General features: G+C 45.5%; 2 non-coding genes across 2 annotated transcripts; both read left to right on the top strand.

Annotated features, from left to right (window-relative positions):
- The first annotated feature begins 12700 nt into the window (after nt 1-12700).
- Nucleotides 12701-12782, top strand: trnal-cag (transfer RNA leucine (anticodon CAG)). The gene has a single exon. It is a non-coding gene; the product is annotated as a tRNA-Leu (tRNA).
- A 5952-nt stretch (nt 12783-18734) lies between these two features.
- trnal-cag (transfer RNA leucine (anticodon CAG)) lies at nt 18735-18816 on the top strand. Its single transcript has one exon. It is a non-coding gene; the product is annotated as a tRNA-Leu (tRNA).
- Nucleotides 18817-22434: the final 3618 nt, after the last annotated feature.

A 22434-nucleotide genomic window follows, 5' to 3' on the forward strand; every position in this document is an offset into this window, starting at 1 on the left:
GACTGAAACTATGCTGCACGGTATGATGTGGATTACGGCCTGCTCAGGTTTGTGCATTTTCCCTGTAGTCCGGTGTGTTTGGTGTTCCGTGTAAACGTGAAAGTCGTCCTGTTTCGAGCAATGGGCGAAATCATTTAGCAAAGCGAGATTCGAAATTGCAGTAATGTCAAGCAGCTCATGGTTATTTGACCAAATCATAAGCGAACCCATATTCTTAAGCACTCACAGATACATTTGTAGCTGAAAAGAGTCTGAGAAGATAGACTCAGTTTACCATTGATTTTTGTCTGGATTGATGGGCTATCAATATCTGCTGCGAAATTGACATTGTAGCTGTGCCAGTCCGAGAGGACATCCCAGCAGCTGTGCGAGTCCGAGAGGAATCATGGAACCCTTATCATGTGACTTTGCATCTGTTGTTATGCAGGAGCACAATTGGAAATACAAGAAAATAAGAAGGCGCGGCCGGCTGGTAGTGTGGCCGAGCGGTCTAAGGCGCTGGATCCAGGTTCCAGTCTCGAAAGGGGCGTGGGTTCGAATCCCACCACTGCCATTTCTGCTGATCAACTCCAACGCTGCAGCTTGTTAAAATGCTGTTTCGGTGCCCACTGTATATTGATGTTGAAAACAAAAGTTAAAGGGGTTTGCTTCCCAGGGAACTAACTGTGGTGTGGGATACTGCGAAATATTTCAAAATGTCTCTACTGTCATGATCGTGTTCGCCTCCCGCTCGGAAAATCGCAAACAGTTCTGCCATCCCAGGCAAGTTGAGCTTTTTGAAAGAGTCGTTTGGAAATGCCCTGTTGTTAGTTGTGAGATTACTTTATGACTCATGCCCTCGGACTGTTTCACATTTAGCATTCATGCATCTCTGTGTCTGAAAATGCATGAGATATGCCAGTTTGTTTGTGTTCCGTGTTAAATGCTTTCTGTTTTGCGATTCGCTCAATACATTTCGATTTAACAGGGTTTCTGAGGTAACTTCCAGCAGCAAAAATTCTCAGCAGAGGATCTGGGAAAATTTCGCAGAGTATGGTCAGTCGGAGCTAAAGTAAGGAAGTCGTTCGTTTCTGCAGTGTTTCACAATACTACCTCTCCCGTGAGCAATCGAACAGACTAAATGTTTGTGCCACAGACTGCGATGGCAAACTCCGCTAAAAATTAATCCTTTAAAGCCGGTAACATGACGTAATTGGGGTACATCGTGGAAAAAGATACTTCGGTGGACCTCATCCGTGCTCACCACATCGCCAAAATTAAACAAGTCCCGTTCCCCAGCATTTGGCCCCAATCCCTCTAAACGCATCATATCCAGAAACTCACCCGATTACCTTTGCAATTTTCTGAGTGTAATAGCCTCCTCCACTTCCTCTGGTAGATCATTCCAAACACGCACAACCTTCTTTGTGGGAAATGTGCCTCAGGTCCTTTGTCACTTTCAGCCCAATCACCTTAAAGCTATGCTCTCGAGTTTTCAACTCACACCAACTTGGGTAAAACTTAGTTAACCACACTTCCATAAGGTCATGTCGCAGCTGTTACGCTGCAGGGAAAGTCGTCCCAGCCTATTCCACCTCGCCCGACGGTACAAACATCGACGACAGCTTTGTCTATATTTTGTCATCAATTTAACGTGTCTTTTTTTTTTACGTTTTCAAGATGTCAATTACGCTGGACAACAACGAGCTATTGGAAACAAAAAGGTGAAACGTAGAACGGATTCAACTTTCAGTGTTGGACGCCATTGAGTCGCAGCACTGCCGACTCCGGCTTGTTTCTGTAGTGTAGTGGTCATCACGTTCGCCTCACACGCGAAAGGTCCCCAGTTCGAAACTGGGCAGAAACTGCTTTGTTCTTCACCTGCAGCCTTTTACATGGACAAGAGCTGAGCTTTCTTGCATGCTTTCCCATCTGCATACCAGCCTTCGAATTTGCTTGAACAAATCTGCTCTGGTAGTGAAATGTAATGCAATTCCATTTAATTACAGTGCAAAGCGTTGTTAAGTTTTTCTCCAACCTGGTTCTGATCATATGCCATTCTGTTGGAGAGTGTAGTTACCGCCTTCTGATCCTTCCACGAAAAGCAGTACCGCATTTGCCTTCCTTGCGCAGGCGGCTCGGTTCAAAGACAGGAAAGAAGCAGATGCTCTGGTGTCACAGCGCACCACGAATTCCTGAACTTGTCTGTTTGTCAAATGTACCCCAAGGTCGTCTCAGAAAGACTTCATTTGGAAGCTGTCAATCGTGATTCAACGTGCGAGAATTGGCACCAGATATCCTGAATCATGTTTTGGAGCAATTCGCACGTTAGTGGCTCATTCAATCAGCAACAGCAATGAAAGAAATTGCACGCTCAGAGGAACCTTTCGACTTGCGCATTCATAGCGTCGCTAGTATTAAGGTCCGCCCCGAGATCTAAGTCATGTTGGAACTGAAACGGAGGAATCGACAGAGAGGCTACAGAATGACATCTCATCCATTTGGTTTTCTTTAAATTACTGACGAGCAGGAAAATGTAAACGGGGAGGGCGAGTGGAGAAGTGAGGCAGTTGCAGCTCTGGTGAAATTCCTTCTTTGTGATTCACTCAGCAACCAGAGACGTGAAGGTGACTCAGGCGTGAAAGCTCTTCACATCGAGAACAAAAAGCACTCAAGGGCAGTTAGCACCTCTTCCGGAGTGGGGGGTGCGGTGAGGTAATTACCTTGTGACTTCTGTTACTATGTTCAGAAACTGCCGTTTTGATTGAGGTGAACAGAAACTGCATTTCTAAAAAGCACCATGGAATTTAACAAAATTTATCGAGTCGCTTGTCGTCGATTCCCACATAGGTTTCCAACGCAGTTGGTATCCATGTGGCTCATGTCCAGGTGTGAACATCTCTGCAGCACATTGCACGGTTAAGGTAAAAGGCAAGGAAAGTCGCTTCTAGAACTGGCTCCGAGGTCAGAGCATCCTCACAATGTGATCTGTCGTTCTCGGATTGTAATGTTACCTCCGGTTTTCGGGTGGAGAACATTCTTTGGGACTCTTATTCTGAAAAAAAAAACAGACACAGTGACTGAAACTATGCTGCACGGTATGATGTGGATTACGGCCTGCTCAGGTTTGTGCATTTTCCCTGTAGTCCGGTGTGTTTGGTGTTCCGTGTAAACGTGAAAGTCGTCCTGTTTCGAGCAATGGGCGAAATCATTTAGCAAAGCGAGATTCGAAATTGCAGTAATGTCAAGCAGCTCATGGTTATTTGACCAAATCATAAGCGAACCCATATTCTTAAGCACTCACAGATACATTTGTAGCTGAAAAGAGTCTGAGAAGATAGACTCAGTTTACCATTGATTTTTGTCTGGATTGATGGGCTATCAATATCTGCTGCGAAATTGACATTGTAGCTGTGCCAGTCCGAGAGGACATCCCAGCAGCTGTGCGAGTCCGAGAGGAATCATGGAACCCTTATCATGTGACTTTGCATCTGTTGTTATGCAGGAGCACAATTGGAAATACAAGAAAATAAGAAGGCGCGGCCGGCTGGTAGTGTGGCCGAGCGGTCTAAGGCGCTGGATCCAGGTTCCAGTCTCGAAAGGGGCGTGGGTTCGAATCCCACCACTGCCATTTCTGCTGATCAACTCCAACGCTGCAGCTTGTTAAAATGCTGTTTCGGTGCCCACTGTATATTGATGTTGAAAACAAAAGTTAAAGGGGTTTGCTTCCCAGGGAACTAACTGTGGTGTGGGATACTGCGAAATATTTCAAAATGTCTCTACTGTCATGATCGTGTTCGCCTCCCGCTCGGAAAATCGCAAACAGTTCTGCCATCCCAGGCAAGTTGAGCTTTTTGAAAGAGTCGTTTGGAAATGCCCTGTTGTTAGTTGTGAGATTACTTTATGACTCATGCCCTCGGACTGTTTCACATTTAGCATTCATGCATCTCTGTGTCTGAAAATGCATGAGATATGCCAGTTTGTTTGTGTTCCGTGTTAAATGCTTTCTGTTTTGCGATTCGCTCAATACATTTCGATTTAACAGGGTTTCTGAGGTAACTTCCAGCAGCAAAAATTCTCAGCAGAGGATCTGGGAAAATTTCGCAGAGTATGGTCAGTCGGAGCTAAAGTAAGGAAGTCGTTCGTTTCTGCAGTGTTTCACAATACTACCTCTCCCGTGAGCAATCGAACAGACTAAATGTTTGTGCCACAGACTGCGATGGCAAACTCCGCTAAAAATTAATCCTTTAAAGCCGGTAACATGACGTAATTGGGGTACATCGTGGAAAAAGATACTTCGGTGGACCTCATCCGTGCTCACCACATCGCCAAAATTAAACAAGTCCCGTTCCCCAGCATTTGGCCCCAATCCCTCTAAACGCATCATATCCAGAAACTCACCCGATTACCTTTGCAATTTTCTGAGTGTAATAGCCTCCTCCACTTCCTCTGGTAGATCATTCCAAACACGCACAACCTTCTTTGTGGGAAATGTGCCTCAGGTCCTTTGTCACTTTCAGCCCAATCACCTTAAAGCTATGCTCTCGAGTTTTCAACTCACACCAACTTGGGTAAAACTTAGTTAACCACACTTCCATAAGGTCATGTCGCAGCTGTTACGCTGCAGGGAAAGTCGTCCCAGCCTATTCCACCTCGCCCGACGGTACAAACATCGACGACAGCTTTGTCTATATTTTGTCATCAATTTAACGTGTCTTTTTTTTTTACGTTTTCAAGATGTCAATTACGCTGGACAACAACGAGCTATTGGAAACAAAAAGGTGAAACGTAGAACGGATTCAACTTTCAGTGTTGGACGCCATTGAGTCGCAGCACTGCCGACTCCGGCTTGTTTCTGTAGTGTAGTGGTCATCACGTTCGCCTCACACGCGAAAGGTCCCCAGTTCGAAACTGGGCAGAAACTGCTTTGTTCTTCAACTGCAGCCTTTTACATGGACAAGAGCTGAGCTTTCTTGCATGCTTTCCCATCTGCATACCAGCCTTCGAATTTGCTTGAACAAATCTGCTCTGGTAGTGAAATGTAATGCAATTCCATTTAATTACAGTGCAAAGCGTTGTTAAGTTTTTCTCCAACCTGGTTCTGATCATATGCCATTCTGTTGGAGAGTGTAGTTACCGCCTTCTGATCCTTCCACGAAAAGCAGTACCGCATTTGCCTTCCTTGCGCAGGCGGCTCGGTTCAAAGACAGGAAAGAAGCAGATGCTCTGGTGTCACAGCGCACCACGAATTCCTGAACTTGTCTGTTTGTCAAATGTACCCCAAGGTCGTCTCAGAAAGACTTCATTTGGAAGCTGTCAATCGTGATTCAACGTGCGAGAATTGGCACCAGATATCCTGAATCATGTTTTGGAGCAATTCGCACGTTAGTGGCTCATTCAATCAGCAACAGCAATGAAAGAAATTGCACGCTCAGAGGAACCTTTCGACTTGCGCATTCATAGCGTCGCTAGTATTAAGGTCCGCCCCGAGATCTAAGTCATGTTGGAACTGAAACGGAGGAATCGACAGAGAGGCTACAGAATGACATCTCATCCATTTGGTTTTCTTTAAATTACTGACGAGCAGGAAAATGTAAACGGGGAGGGCGAGTGGAGAAGTGAGGCAGTTGCAGCTCTGGTGAAATTCCTTCTTTGTGATTCACTCAGCAACCAGAGACGTGAAGGTGACTCAGGCGTGAAAGCTCTTCACATCGAGAACAAAAAGCACTCAAGGGCAGTTAGCACCTCTTCCGGAGTGGGGGGTGCGGTGAGGTAATTACCTTGTGACTTCTGTTACTATGTTCAGAAACTGCCGTTTTGATTGAGGTGAACAGAAACTGCATTTCTAAAAAGCACCATGGAATTTAACAAAATTTATCGAGTCGCTTGTCGTCGATTCCCACATAGGTTTCCAACGCAGTTGGTATCCATGTGGCTCATGTCCAGGTGTGAACATCTCTGCAGCACATTGCACGGTTAAGGTAAAAGGCAAGGAAAGTCGCTTCTAGAACTGGCTCCGAGGTCAGAGCATCCTCACAATGTGATCTGTCGTTCTCGGATTGTAATGTTACCTCCGGTTTTCGGGTGGAGAACATTCTTTGGGACTCTTATTCTGAAAAAAAAAACAGACACAGTGACTGAAACTATGCTGCACGGTATGATGTGGATTACGGCCTGCTCAGGTTTGTGCATTTTCCCTGTAGTCCGGTGTGTTTGGTGTTCCGTGTAAACGTGAAAGTCGTCCTGTTTCGAGCAATGGGTGAAATCATTTAGCAAAGCGAGATTCGAAATTGCAGTAATGTCAAGCAGCTCATGGTTATTTGACCAAATCATAAGCGAACCCATATTCTTAAGCACTCACAGATACATTTGTAGCTGAAAAGAGTCTGAGAAGATAGACTCAGTTTACCATTGATTTTTGTCTGGATTGATGGGCTATCAATATCTGCTGCGAAATTGACATTGTAGCTGTGCCAGTCCGAGAGGACATCCCAGCAGCTGTGCGAGTCCGAGAGGAATCATGGAACCCTTATCATGTGACTTTGCATCTGTTGTTATGCAGGAGCACAATTGGAAATACAAGAAAATAAGAAGGCGCGGCCGGCTGGTAGTGTGGCCGAGCGGTCTAAGGCGCTGGATCCAGGTTCCAGTCTCGAAAGGGGCGTGGGTTCGAATCCCACCACTGCCATTTCTGCTGATCAACTCCAACGCTGCAGCTTGTTAAAATGCTGTTTCGGTGCCCACTGTATATTGATGTTGAAAACAAAAGTTAAAGGGGTTTGCTTCCCAGGGAACTAACTGTGGTGTGGGATACTGCGAAATATTTCAAAATGTCTCTACTGTCATGATCGTGTTCGCCTCCCGCTCGGAAAATCGCAAACAGTTCTGCCATCCCAGGCAAGTTGAGCTTTTTGAAAGAGTCGTTTGGAAATGCCCTGTTGTTAGTTGTGAGATTACTTTATGACTCATGCCCTCGGACTGTTTCACATTTAGCATTCATGCATCTCTGTGTCTGAAAATGCATGGGATATGCCAGTTTGTTTGTGTTCCGTGTTAAATGCTTTCTGTTTTGCGATTCGCTCAATACATTTCGATTTAACAGGGTTTCTGAGGTAACTTCCAGCAGCAAAAATTCTCAGCAGAGGATCTGGGAAAATTTCGCAGAGTATGGTCAGTCGGAGCTAAAGTAAGGAAGTCGTTCGTTTCTGCAGTGTTTCACAATACTACCTCTCCCGTGAGCAATCGAACAGACTAAATGTTTGTGCCACAGACTGCGATGGCAAACTCCGCTAAAAAGTAATCCTTTAAAGCCGGTAACATGACGTAATTGGGGTACATCGTGGAAAAAGATACTTCGGTGGACCTCATCCGTGCTCACCACATCGCCAAAATTAAACAAGTCCCGTTCCCCAGCATTTGGCCCCAATCCCTCTAAACGCATCATATCCAGAAACTCACCCGATTACCTTTGCAATTTTCTGAGTGTAATAGCCTCCTCCACTTCCTCTGGTAGATCATTCCAAACACGCACAACCTTCTTTGTGGGAAATGTGCCTCAGGTCCTTTGTCACTTTCAGCCCAATCACCTTAAAGCTATGCTCTCGAGTTTTCAACTCACACCAACTTGGGTAAAACTTAGTTAACCACCCTTCCATAAGGTCATGTCGCAGCTGTTACGCTGCAGGGAAAGTCGTCCCAGCCTATTCCACCTCGCCCGACGGTACAAACATCGACGACAGCTTTGTCTATATTTTGTCATCAATTTAACGTGTCTTTTTTTTTTACGTTTTCAAGATGTCAATTACGCTGGACAACAACGAGCTATTGGAAACAAAAAGGTGAAACGTAGAACGGATTCAACTTTCAGTGTTGGACGCCATTGAGTCGCAGCACTGCCGACTCCGGCTTGTTTCTGTAGTGTAGTGGTCATCACGTTCGCCTCACACGCGAAAGGTCCCCAGTTCGAAACTGGGCAGAAACTGCTTTGTTCTTCAACTGCAGCCTTTTACATGGACAAGAGCTGAGCTTTCTTGCATGCTTTCCCATCTGCATACCAGCCTTCGAATTTGCTTGAACAAATCTGCTCTGGTAGTGAAATGTAATGCAATTCCATTTAATTACAGTGCAAAGCGTTGTTAAGTTTTTCTCCAACCTGGTTCTGATCATATGCCATTCTGTTGGAGAGTGTAGTTACCGCCTTCTGATCCTTCCACGAAAAGCAGTACCGCATTTGCCTTCCTTGCGCAGGCGGCTCGGTTCAAAGACAGGAAAGAAGCAGATGCTCTGGTGTCACAGCGCACCACGAATTCCTGAACTTGTCTGTTTGTCAAATGTACCCCAAGGTCGTCTCAGAAAGACTTCATTTGGAAGCTGTCAATCGTGATTCAACGTGCGAGAATTGGCACCAGATATCCTGAATCATGTTTTGGAGCAATTCGCACGTTAGTGGCTCATTCAATCAGCAACAGCAATGAAAGAAATTGCACGCTCAGAGGAACCTTTCGACTTGCGCATTCATAGCGTCGCTAGTATTAAGGTCCGCCCCGAGATCTAAGTCATGTTGGAACTGAAACGGAGGAATCGACAGAGAGGCTACAGAATGACATCTCATCCATTTGGTTTTCTTTAAATTACTGACGAGCAGGAAAATGTAAACGGGGAGGGCGAGTGGAGAAGTGAGGCAGTTGCAGCTCTGGTGAAATTCCTTCTTTGTGATTCACTCAGCAACCAGAGACGTGAAGGTGACTCAGGCGTGAAAGCTCTTCACATCGAGAACAAAAAGCACTCAAGGGCAGTTAGCACCTCTTCCGGAGTGGGGGGTGCGGTGAGGTAATTACCTTGTGACTTCTGTTACTATGTTCAGAAACTGCCGTTTTGATTGAGGTGAACAGAAACTGCATTTCTAAAAAGCACCATGGAATTTAACAAAATTTATCGAGTCGCTTGTCGTCGATTCCCACATAGGTTTCCAACGCAGTTGGTATCCATGTGGCTCATGTCCAGGTGTGAACATCTCTGCAGCACATTGCACGGTTAAGGTAAAAGGCAAGGAAAGTCGCTTCTAGAACTGGCTCCGAGGTCAGAGCATCCTCACAATGTGATCTGTCGTTCTCGGATTGTAATGTTACCTCCGGTTTTCGGGTGGAGAACATTCTTTGGGACTCTTATTCTGAAAAAAAAAACAGACACAGTGACTGAAACTATGCTGCACGGTATGATGTGGATTACGGCCTGCTCAGGTTTGTGCATTTTCCCTGTAGTCCGGTGTGTTTGGTGTTCCGTGTAAACGTGAAAGTCGTCCTGTTTCGAGCAATGGGTGAAATCATTTAGCAAAGCGAGATTCGAAATTGCAGTAATGTCAAGCAGCTCATGGTTATTTGACCAAATCATAAGCGAACCCATATTCTTAAGCACTCCCAGATACATTTGTAGCTGAAAAGAGTCTGAGAAGATAGACTCAGTTTACCATTGATTTTTGTCTGGATTGATGGGCTATCAATATCTGCTGCGAAATTGACATTGTAGCTGTGCCAGTCCGAGAGGACATCCCAGCAGCTGTGCGAGTCCGAGAGGAATCATGGAACCCTTATCATGTGACTTTGCATCTGTTGTTATGCAGGAGCACAATTGGAAATACAAGAAAATAAGAAGGCGCGGCCGGCTGGTAGTGTGGCCGAGCGGTCTAAGGCGCTGGATCCAGGTTCCAGTCTCGAAAGGGGCGTGGGTTCGAATCCCACCACTGCCATTTCTGCTGATCAACTCCAACGCTGCAGCTTGTTAAAATGCTGTTTCGGTGCCCACTGTATATTGATGTTGAAAACAAAAGTTAAAGGGGTTTGCTTCCCAGGGAACTAACTGTGGTGTGGGATACTGCCAAATATTTCAAAATGTCTCTACTGTCATGATCGTGTTCGCCTCCCGCTCGGAAAATCGCAAACAGTTCTGCCATCCCAGGCAAGTTGAGCTTTTTGAAAGAGTCGTTTGGAAATGCCCTGTTGTTAGTTGTGAGATTACTTTATGACTCATGCCCTCGGACTGTTTCACATTTAGCATTCATGCATCTCTGTGTCTGAAAATGCATGGGATATGCCAGTTTGTTTGTGTTCCGTGTTAAATGCTTTCTGTTTTGCGATTCGCTCAATACATTTCGATTTAACAGGGTTTCTGAGGTAACTTCCAGCAGCAAAAATTCTCAGCAGAGGATCTGGGAAAATTTCGCAGAGTATGGTCAGTCGGAGCTAAAGTAAGGAAGTCGTTCGTTTCTGCAGTGTTTCACAATACTACCTCTCCCGTGAGCAATCGAACAGACTAAATGTTTGTGCCACAGACTGCGATGGCAAACTCCGCTAAAAAGTAATCCTTTAAAGCCGGTAACATGACGTAATTGGGGTACATCGTGGAAAAAGATACTTCGGTGGACCTCATCCGTGCTCACCACATCGCCAAAATTAAACAAGTCCCGTTCCCCAGCATTTGGCCCCAATCCCTCTAAACGCATCATATCCAGAAACTCACCCGATTACCTTTGCAATTTTCTGAGTGTAATAGCCTCCTCCACTTCCTCTGGTAGATCATTCCAAACACGCACAACCTTCTTTGTGGGAAATGTGCCTCAGGTCCTTTGTCACTTTCAGCCCAATCACCTTAAAGCTATGCTCTCGAGTTTTCAACTCACACCAACTTGGGTAAAACTTAGTTAACCACCCTTCCATAAGGTCATGTCGCAGCTGTTACGCTGCAGGGAAAGTCGTCCCAGCCTATTCCACCTCGCCCGACGGTACAAACATCGACGACAGCTTTGTCTATATTTTGTCATCAATTTAACGTGTCTTTTTTTTTTACGTTTTCAAGATGTCAATTACGCTGGACAACAACGAGCTATTGGAAACAAAAAGGTGAAACGTAGAACGGATTCAACTTTCAGTGTTGGACGCCATTGAGTCGCAGCACTGCCGACTCCGGCTTGTTTCTGTAGTGTAGTGGTCATCACGTTCGCCTCACACGCGAAAGGTCCCCAGTTCGAAACTGGGCAGAAACTGCTTTGTTCTTCAACTGCAGCCTTTTACATGGACAAGAGCTGAGCTTTCTTGCATGCTTTCCCATCTGCATACCAGCCTTCGAATTTGCTTGAACAAATCTGCTCTGGTAGTGAAATGTAATGCAATTCCATTTAATTACAGTGCAAAGCGTTGTTAAGTTTTTCTCCAACCTGGTTCTGATCATATGCCATTCTGTTGGAGAGTGTAGTTACCGCCTTCTGATCCTTCCACGAAAAGCAGTACCGCATTTGCCTTCCTTGCGCAGGCGGCTCGGTTCAAAGACAGGAAAGAAGCAGATGCTCTGGTGTCACAGCGCACCACGAATTCCTGAACTTGTCTGTTTGTCAAATGTACCCCAAGGTCGTCTCAGAAAGACCTCATTTGGAAGCTGTCAATCGTGATTCAACGTGCGAGAATTGGCACCAGATATCCTGAATCATGTTTTGGAGCAATTCGCACGTTAGTGGCTCATTCAATCAGCAACAGCAATGAAAGAAATTGCACGCTCAGAGGAACCTTTCGACTTGCGCATTCATAGCGTCGCTAGTATTAAGGTCCGCCCCGAGATCTAAGTCATGTTGGAACTGAAACGGAGGAATCGACAGAGAGGCTACAGAATGACATCGCATCCATTTGGTTTTCTTTAAATTACTGACGAGCAGGAAAATGTAAACGGGGAGGGCGAGTGGAGAAGTGAGGCAGTTGCAGCTCTGGTGAAATTCCTTCTTTGTGATTCACTCAGCAACCAGAGACGTGAAGGTGACTCAGGCGTGAAAGCTCTTCACATCGAGAACAAAAAGCACTCAAGGGCAGTTAGCACCTCTTCCGGAGTGGGGGGTGCGGTGAGGTAATTACCTTGTGACTTCTGTTACTATGTTCAGAAACTGCCGTTTTGATTGAGGTGAACAGAAACTGCATTTCTAAAAAGCACCATGGAATTTAACAAAATTTATCGAGTCGCTTGTCGTCGATTCCCACATAGGTTTCCAACGCAGTTGGTATCCATGTGGCTCATGTCCAGGTGTGAACATCTCTGCAGCACATTGCACGGTTAAGGTAAAAGGCAAGGAAAGTCGCTTCTAGAACTGGCTCCGAGGTCAGAGCATCCTCACAATGTGATCTGTCGTTCTCGGATTGTAATGTTACCTCCGGTTTTCGGGTGGAGAACATTCTTTGGGACTCTTATTCTGAAAAAAAAAAACAGACACAGTGACTGAAACTATGCTGCACGGTATGATGTGGATTACGGCCTGCTCAGGTTTGTGCATTTTCCCTGTAGTCCGGTGTGTTTGGTGTTCCGTGTAAACGTGAAAGTCGTCCTGTTTCGAGCAATGGGCGAAATCATTTAGCAAAGCGAGATTCGAAATTGCAGTAATGTCAAGCAGCTCATGGTTATTTGACCAAATCATAAGCGAACCCATATTCTTAAGCACTCACAGATACATTTGTAGCTGAAAAGAGTCTGAGAAGATAGACTCAGTTTACCATTGATTTTTGTCTGGATTGATGGGCTATCAATATCTGCTGCGAAATTGACATTGTAGCTGTGCCAGTCCGAGAGGACATCCCAGCAGCTGTGCGAGTCCGAGAGGAATCATGGAACCCTTATCATGTGACTTTGCATCTGTTGTTATGCAGGAGCACAATTGGAAATACAAGAAAATAAGAAGGCGCGGCCGGCTGGTAGTGTGGCCGAGCGGTCTAAGGCGCTGGATCCAGGTTCCAGTCTCGAAAGAGGCGTGGGTTCGAATCCCACCACTGCCATTTCTGCTGATCAACTCCAACGCTGCAGCTTGTTAAAATGCTGTTTCGGTGCCCACTGTATATTGATGTTGAAAACAAAAGTTAAAGGGGTTTGCTTCCCAGGGAACTAACTGTGGTGTGGGATACTGCGAAATATTTCAAAATGTCTCTACTGTCATGATCGTGTTCGCCTCCCGCTCGGAAAATCGCAAACAGTTCTGCCATCCCAGGCAAGTTGAGCTTTTTGAAAGAGTCGTTTGGAAATGCCCTGTTGTTAGTTGTGAGATTACTTTATGACTCATGCCCTCGGACTGTTTCACATTTAGCATTCATGCATCTCTGTGTCTGAAAATGCATGAGATATGCCAGTTTGTTTGTGTTCCGTGTTAAATGCTTTCTGTTTTGCGATTCGCTCAATACATTTCGATTTAACAGGGTTTCTGAGGTAACTTCCAGCAGCAAAAATTCTCAGCAGAGGATCTGGGAAAATTTCGCAGAGTATGGTCAGTCGGAGCTAAAGTAAGGAAGTCGTTCGTTTCTGCAGTGTTTCACAATACTACCTCTCCCGTGAGCAATCGAACAGACTAAATGTTTGTGCCACAGACTGCGATGGCAAACTCCGCTAAAAATTAATCCTTTAAAGCCGGTAACATGACGTAATTGGGGTACATCGTGGAAAAAGATACTTCGGTGGACCTCATCCGTGCTCACCACATCGCCAAAATTAAACAAGTCCCGTTCCCCAGCATTTGGCCCCAATCCCTCTAAACGCATCATATCCAGAAACTCACCCGATTACCTTTGCAATTTTCTGAGTGTAATAGCCTCCTCCACTTCCACTGGTAGATCATTCCAAACACGCACAACCTTCTTTGTGGGAAATGTGCCTCAGGTCCTTTGTCACTTTCAGCCCAATCACCTTAAAGCTATGCTCTCGAGTTTTCAACTCACACCAACTTGGGTAAAACTTAGTTAACCACCCTTCCATAAGGTCATGTCGCAGCTGTTACGCTGCAGGGAAAGTCGTCCCAGCCTATTCCACCTCGCCCGACGGTACAAACATCGACGACAGCTTTGTCTATATTTTGTCATCAATTTAACGTGTCTTTTTTTTTTACGTTTTCAAGATGTCAATTACGCTGGACAACAACGAGCTATTGGAAACAAAAAGGTGAAACGTAGAACGGATTCAACTTTCAGTGTTGGACGCCATTGAGTCGCAGCACTGCCGACTCCGGCTTGTTTCTGTAGTGTAGTGGTCATCACGTTCGCCTCACACGCGAAAGGTCCCCAGTTCGAAACTGGGCAGAAACTGCTTTGTTCTTCAACTGCAGCCTTTTACATGGACAAGAGCTGAGCTTTCTTGCATGCTTTCCCATCTGCATACCAGCCTTCGAATTTGCTTGAACAAATCTGCTCTGGTAGTGAAATGTAATGCAATTCCATTTAATTACAGTGCAAAGCGTTGTTAAGTTTTTCTCCAACCTGGTTCTGATCATATGCCATTCTGTTGGAGAGTGTAGTTATCGCCTTCTGATCCTTCCACGAAAAGCAGTACCGCATTTGCCTTCCTTGCGCAGGCGGCTCGGTTCAAAGACAGGAAAGAAGCAGATGCTCTGGTGTCACAGCGCACCACGAATTCCTGAACTTGTCTGTTTGTCAAATGTACCCCAAGGTCGTCTCAGAAAGACTTCATTTGGAAGCTGTCAATCGTGATTCAACGTGCGAGAATTGGCACCAGATATCCTGAATCATGTTTTGGAGCAATTCGCACGTTAGTGGCTCATTCAATCAGCAACAGCAATGAAAGAAATTGCACGCTCAGAGGAACCTTTCGACTTGCGCATTCATAGCGTCGCTAGTATTAAGGTCCGCCCCGAGATCTAAGTCATGTTGGAACTGAAACGGAGGAATCGACAGAGAGGCTACAGAATGACATCTCATCCATTTGGTTTTCTTTAAATTACTGACGAGCAGGAAAATGTAAACGGGGAGGGCGAGTGGAGAAGTGAGGCAGTTGCAGCTCTGGTGAAATTCCTTCTTTGTGATTCACTCAGCAACCAGAGACGTGAAGGTGACTCAGGCGTGAAAGCTCTTCACATCGAGAACAAAAAGCACTCAAGGGCAGTTAGCACCTCTTCCGGAGTGGGGGGTGCGGTGAGGTAATTACCTTGTGACTTCTGTTACTATGTTCAGAAACTGCCGTTTTGATTGAGGTGAACAGAAACTGCATTTCTAAAAAGCACCATGGAATTTAACAAAATTTATCGAGTCGCTTGTCGTCGATTCCCACATAGGTTTCCAACGCAGTTGGTATCCATGTGGCTCATGTCCAGGTGTGAACATCTCTGCAGCACATTGCACGGTTAAGGTAAAAGGCAAGGAAAGTCGCTTCTAGAACTGGCTCCGAGGTCAGAGCATCCTCACAATGTGATCTGTCGTTCTCGGATTGTAATGTTACCTCCGGTTTTCGGGTGGAGAACATTCTTTGGGACTCTTATTCTGAAAAAAAAAACAGACACAGTGACTGAAACTATGCTGCACGGTATGATGTGGATTACGGCCTGCTCAGGTTTGTGCATTTTCCCTGTAGTCCGGTGTGTTTGGTGTTCCGTGTAAACGTGAAAGTCGTCCTGTTTCGAGCAATGGGCGAAATCATTTAGCAAAGCGAGATTCGAAATTGCAGTAATGTCAAGCAGCTCATGGTTATTTGACCAAATCATAAGCGAACCCATATTCTTAAGCACTCACAGATACATTTGTAGCTGAAAAGAGTCTGAGAAGATAGACTCAGTTTACCATTGATTTTTGTCTGGATTGATGGGCTATCAATATCTGCTGCGAAATTGACATTGTAGCTGTGCCAGTCCGAGAGGACATCCCAGCAGCTGTGCGAGTCCGAGAGGAATCATGGAACCCTTATCATGTGACTTTGCATCTGTTGTTATGCAGGAGCACAATTGGAAATACAAGAAAATAAGAAGGCGCGGCCGGCTGGTAGTGTGGCCGAGCGGTCTAAGGCGCTGGATCCAGGTTCCAGTCTCGAAAGGGGCGTGGGTTCGAATCCCACCACTGCCATTTCTGCTGATCAACTCCAACGCTGCAGCTTGTTAAAATGCTGTTTCGGTGCCCACTGTATATTGATGTTGAAAACAAAAGTTAAAGGGGTTTGCTTCCCAGGGAACTAACTGTGGTGTGGGATACTGCCAAATATTTCAAAATGTCTCTACTGTCATGATCGTGTTCGCCTCCCGCTCGGAAAATCGCAAACAGTTCTGCCATCCCAGGCAAGTTGAGCTTTTTGAAAGAGTCGTTTGGAAATGCCCTGTTGTTAGTTGTGAGATTACTTTATGACTCATGCCCTCGGACTGTTTCACATTTAGCATTCATGCATCTCTGTGTCTGAAAATGCATGGGATATGCCAGTTTGTTTGTGTTCCGTGTTAAATGCTTTCTGTTTTGCGATTCGCTCAATACATTTCGATTTAACAGGGTTTCTGAGGTAACTTCCAGCAGCAAAAATTCTCAGCAGAGGATCTGGGAAAATTTCGCAGAGTATGGTCAGTCGGAGCTAAAGTAAGGAAGTCGTTCGTTTCTGCAGTGTTTCACAATACTACCTCTCCCGTGAGCAATCGAACAGACTAAATGTTTGTGCCACAGACTGCGATGGCAAACTCCGCTAAAAAGTAATCCTTTAAAGCCGGTAACATGACGTAATTGGGGTACATCGTGGAAAAAGATACTTCGGTGGACCTCATCCGTGCTCACCACATCGCCAAAATTAAACAAGTCCCGTTCCCCAGCATTTGGCCCCAATCCCTCTAAACGCATCATATCCAGAAACTCACCCGATTACCTTTGCAATTTTCTGAGTGTAATAGCCTCCTCCACTTCCTCTGGTAGATCATTCCAAACACGCACAACCTTCTTTGTGGGAAATGTGCCTCAGGTCCTTTGTCACTTTCAGCCCAATCACCTTAAAGCTATGCTCTCGAGTTTTCAACTCACACCAACTTGGGTAAAACTTAGTTAACCACCCTTCCATAAGGTCATGTCGCAGCTGTTACGCTGCAGGGAAAGTCGTCCCAGCCTATTCCACCTCGCCCGACGGTACAAACATCGACGACAGCTTTGTCTATATTTTGTCATCAATTTAACGTGTCTTTTTTTTTTACGTTTTCAAGATGTCAATTACGCTGGACAACAACGAGCTATTGGAAACAAAAAGGTGAAACGTAGAACGGATTCAACTTTCAGTGTTGGACGCCATTGTTCGAAACTGGGCAGAAACTGCTTTGTTCTTCAACTGCAGCCTTTTACATGGACAAGAGCTGAGCTTTCTTGCATGCTTTCCCATCTGCATACCAGCCTTCGAATTTGCTTGAACAAATCTGCTCTGGTAGTGAAATGTAATGCAATTCCATTTAATTACAGTGCAAAGCGTTGTTAAGTTTTTCTCCAACCTGGTTCTGATCATATGCCATTCTGTTGGAGAGTGTAGTTACCGCCTTCTGATCCTTCCACGAAAAGCAGTACCGCATTTGCCTTCCTTGCGCAGGCGGCTCGGTTCAAAGACAGGAAAGAAGCAGATGCTCTGGTGTCACAGCGCACCACGAATTCCTGAACTTGTCTGTTTGTCAAATGTACCCCAAGGTCGTCTCAGAAAGACCTCATTTGGAAGCTGTCAATCGTGATTCAACGTGCGAGAATTGGCACCAGATATCCTGAATCATGTTTTGGAGCAATTCGCACGTTAGTGGCTCATTCAATCAGCAACAGCAATGAAAGAAATTGCACGCTCAGAGGAACCTTTCGACTTGCGCATTCATAGCGTCGCTAGTATTAAGGTCCGCCCCGAGATCTAAGTCATGTTGGAACTGAAACGGAGGAATCGACAGAGAGGCTACAGAATGACATCGCATCCATTTGGTTTTCTTTAAATTACTGACGAGCAGGAAAATGTAAACGGGGAGGGCGAGTGGAGAAGTGAGGCAGTTGCAGCTCTGGTGAAATTCCTTCTTTGTGATTCACTCAGCAACCAGAGACGTGAAGGTGACTCAGGCGTGAAAGCTCTTCACATCGAGAACAAAAAGCACTCAAGGGCAGTTAGCACCTCTTCCGGAGTGGGGGGTGCGGTGAGGTAATTACCTTGTGACTTCTGTTACTATGTTCAGAAACTGCCGTTTTGATTGAGGTGAACAGAAACTGCATTTCTAAAAAGCACCATGGAATTTAACAAAATTTATCGAGTCGCTTGTCGTCGATTCCCACATAGGTTTCCAACGCAGTTGGTATCCATGTGGCTCATGTCCAGGTGTGAACATCTCTGCAGCACATTGCACGGTTAAGGTAAAAGGCAAGGAAAGTCGCTTCTAGAACTGGCTCCGAGGTCAGAGCATCCTCACAATGTGATCTGTCGTTCTCGGATTGTAATGTTACCTCCGGTTTTCGGGTGGAGAACATTCTTTGGGACTCTTATTCTGAAAAAAAAACAGACACAGTGACTGAAACTATGCTGCACGGTATGATGTGGATTACGGCCTGCTCAGGTTTGTGCATTTTCCCTGTAGTCCGGTGTGTTTGGTGTTCCGTGTAAACGTGAAAGTCGTCCTGTTTCGAGCAATGGGCGAAATCATTTAGCAAAGCGAGATTCGAAATTGCAGTAATGTCAAGCAGCTCATGGTTATTTGACCAAATCATAAGCGAACCCATATTCTTAAGCACTCACAGATACATTTGTAGCTGAAAAGAGTCTGAGAAGATAGACTCAGTTTACCATTGATTTTTGTCTGGATTGATGGGCTATCAATATCTGCTGCGAAATTGACATTGTAGCTGTGCCAGTCCGAGAGGACATCCCAGCAGCTGTGCGAGTCCGAGAGGAATCATGGAACCCTTATCATGTGACTTTGCATCTGTTGTTATGCAGGAGCACAATTGGAAATACAAGAAAATAAGAAGGCGCGGCCGGCTGGTAGTGTGGCCGAGCGGTCTAAGGCGCTGGATCCAGGTTCCAGTCTCGAAAGAGGCGTGGGTTCGAATCCCACCACTGCCATTTCTGCTGATCAACTCCAACGCTGCAGCTTGTTAAAATGCTGTTTCGGTGCCCACTGTATATTGATGTTGAAAACAAAAGTTAAAGGGGTTTGCTTCCCAGGGAACTAACTGTGGTGTGGGATACTGCGAAATATTTCAAAATGTCTCTACTGTCATGATCGTGTTCGCCTCCCGCTCGGAAAATCGCAAACAGTTCTGCCATCCCAGGCAAGTTGAGCTTTTTGAAAGAGTCGTTTGGAAATGCCCTGTTGTTAGTTGTGAGATTACTTTATGACTCATGCCCTCGGACTGTTTCACATTTAGCATTCATGCATCTCTGTGTCTGAAAATGCATGAGATATGCCAGTTTGTTTGTGTTCCGTGTTAAATGCTTTCTGTTTTGCGATTCGCTCAATACATTTCGATTTAACAGGGTTTCTGAGGTAACTTCCAGCAGCAAAAATTCTCAGCAGAGGATCTGGGAAAATTTCGCAGAGTATGGTCAGTCGGAGCTAAAGTAAGGAAGTCGTTCGTTTCTGCAGTGTTTCACAATACTACCTCTCCCGTGAGCAATCGAACAGACTAAATGTTTGTGCCACAGACTGCGATGGCAAACTCCGCTAAAAATTAATCCTTTAAAGCCGGTAACATGACGTAATTGGGGTACATCGTGGAAAAAGATACTTCGGTGGACCTCATCCGTGCTCACCACATCGCCAAAATTAAACAAGTCCCGTTCCCCAGCATTTGGCCCCAATCCCTCTAAACGCATCATATCCAGAAACTCACCCGATTACCTTTGCAATTTTCTGAGTGTAATAGCCTCCTCCACTTCCACTGGTAGATCATTCCAAACACGCACAACCTTCTTTGTGGGAAATGTGCCTCAGGTCCTTTGTCACTTTCAGCCCAATCACCTTAAAGCTATGCTCTCGAGTTTTCAACTCACACCAACTTGGGTAAAACTTAGTTAACCACACTTCCATAAGGTCATGTCGCAGCTGTTACGCTGCAGGGAAAGTCGTCCCAGCCTATTCCACCTCGCCCGACGGTACAAACATCGACGACAGCTTTGTCTATATTTTGTCATCAATTTAACGTGTCTTTTTTTTTTACGTTTTCAAGATGTCAATTACGCTGGACAACAACGAGCTATTGGAAACAAAAAGGTGAAACGTAGAACGGATTCAACTTTCAGTGTTGGACGCCATTGAGTCGCAGCACTGCCGACTCCGGCTTGTTTCTGTAGTGTAGTGGTCATCACGTTCGCCTCACACGCGAAAGGTCCCCAGTTCGAAACTGGGCAGAAACTGCTTTGTTCTTCAACTGCAGCCTTTTACATGGACAAGAGCTGAGCTTTCTTGCATGCTTTCCCATCTGCATACCAGCCTTCGAATTTGCTTGAACAAATCTGCTCTGGTAGTGAAATGTAATGCAATTCCATTTAATTACAGTGCAAAGCGTTGTTAAGTTTTTCTCCAACCTGGTTCTGATCATATGCCATTCTGTTGGAGAGTGTAGTTACCGCCTTCTGATCCTTCCACGAAAAGCAGTACCGCATTTGCCTTCCTTGCGCAGGCGGCTCGGTTCAAAGACAGGAAAGAAGCAGATGCTCTGGTGTCACAGCGCACCACGAATTCCTGAACTTGTCTGTTTGTCAAATGTACCCCAAGGTCGTCTCAGAAAGACTTCATTTGGAAGCTGTCAATCGTGATTCAACGTGCGAGAATTGGCACCAGATATCCTGAATCATGTTTTGGAGCAATTCGCACGTTAGTGGCTCATTCAATCAGCAACAGCAATGAAAGAAATTGCACGCTCAGAGGAACCTTTCGACTTGCGCATTCATAGCGTCGCTAGTATTAAGGTCCGCCCCGAGATCTAAGTCATGTTGGAACTGAAACGGAGGAATCGACAGAGAGGCTACAGAATGACATCTCATCCATTTGGTTTTCTTTAAATTACTGACGAGCAGGAAAATGTAAACGGGGAGGGCGAGTGGAGAAGTGAGGCAGTTGCAGCTCTGGTGAAATTCCTTCTTTGTGATTCACTCAGCAACCAGAGACGTGAAGGTGACTCAGGCGTGAAAGCTCTTCACATCGAGAACAAAAAGCACTCAAGGGCAGTTAGCACCTCTTCCGGAGTGGGGGGTGCGGTGAGGTAATTACCTTGTGACTTCTGTTACTATGTTCAGAAACTGCCGTTTTGATTGAGGTGAACAGAAACTGCATTTCTAAAAAGCACCATGGAATTTAACAAAATTTATCGAGTCGCTTGTCGTCGATTCCCACATAGGTTTCCAACGCAGTTGGTATCCATGTGGCTCATGTCCAGGTGTGAACATCTCTGCAGCACATTGCACGGTTAAGGTAAAAGGCAAGGAAAGTCGCTTCTAGAACTGGCTCCGAGGTCAGAGCATCCTCACAATGTGATCTGTCGTTCTCGGATTGTAATGTTACCTCCGGTTTTCGGGTGGAGAACATTCTTTGGGACTCTTATTCTGAAAAAAAAAACAGACACAGTGACTGAAACTATGCTGCACGGTATGATGTGGATTACGGCCTGCTCAGGTTTGTGCATTTTCCCTGTAGTCCGGTGTGTTTGGTGTTCCGTGTAAACGTGAAAGTCGTCCTGTTTCGAGCAATGGGTGAAATCATTTAGCAAAGCGAGATTCGAAATTGCAGTAATGTCAAGCAGCTCATGGTTATTTGACCAAATCATAAGCGAACCCATATTCTTAAGCACTCACAGATACATTTGTAGCTGAAAAGAGTCTGAGAAGATAGACTCAGTTTACCATTGATTTTTGTCTGGATTGATGGGCTATCAATATCTGCTGCGAAATTGACATTGTAGCTGTGCCAGTCCGAGAGGACATCCCAGCAGCTGTGCGAGTCCGAGAGGAATCATGGAACCCTTATCATGTGACTTTGCATCTGTTGTTATGCAGGAGCACAATTGGAAATACAAGAAAATAAGAAGGCGCGGCCGGCTGGTAGTGTGGCCGAGCGGTCTAAGGCGCTGGATCCAGGTTCCAGTCTCGAAAGGGGCGTGGGTTCGAATCCCACCACTGCCATTTCTGCTGATCAACTCCAACGCTGCAGCTTGTTAAAATGCTGTTTCGGTGCCCACTGTATATTGATGTTGAAAACAAAAGTTAAAGGGGTTTGCTTCCCAGGGAACTAACTGTGGTGTGGGATACTGCCAAATATTTCAAAATGTCTCTACTGTCATGATCGTGTTCGCCTCCCGCTCGGAAAATCGCAAACAGTTCTGCCATCCCAGGCAAGTTGAGCTTTTTGAAAGAGTCGTTTGGAAATGCCCTGTTGTTAGTTGTGAGATTACTTTATGACTCATGCCCTCGGACTGTTTCACATTTAGCATTCATGCATCTCTGTGTCTGAAAATGCATGGGATATGCCAGTTTGTTTGTGTTCCGTGTTAAATGCTTTCTGTTTTGCGATTCGCTCAATACATTTCGATTTAACAGGGTTTCTGAGGTAACTTCCAGCAGCAAAAATTCTCAGCAGAGGATCTGGGAAAATTTCGCAGAGTATGGTCAGTCGGAGCTAAAGTAAGGAAGTCGTTCGTTTCTGCAGTGTTTCACAATACTACCTCTCCCGTGAGCAATCGAACA

The sequence above is a fragment of the Chiloscyllium plagiosum genome, unplaced genomic scaffold, assembly GCF_037043375.1.
Source record: "Chiloscyllium plagiosum isolate Xiang-an unplaced genomic scaffold, Cpla_swu_hap1 HiC_scaffold_84, whole genome shotgun sequence".
Taxonomy (NCBI): domain Eukaryota; kingdom Metazoa; phylum Chordata; class Chondrichthyes; order Orectolobiformes; family Hemiscylliidae; genus Chiloscyllium; species Chiloscyllium plagiosum.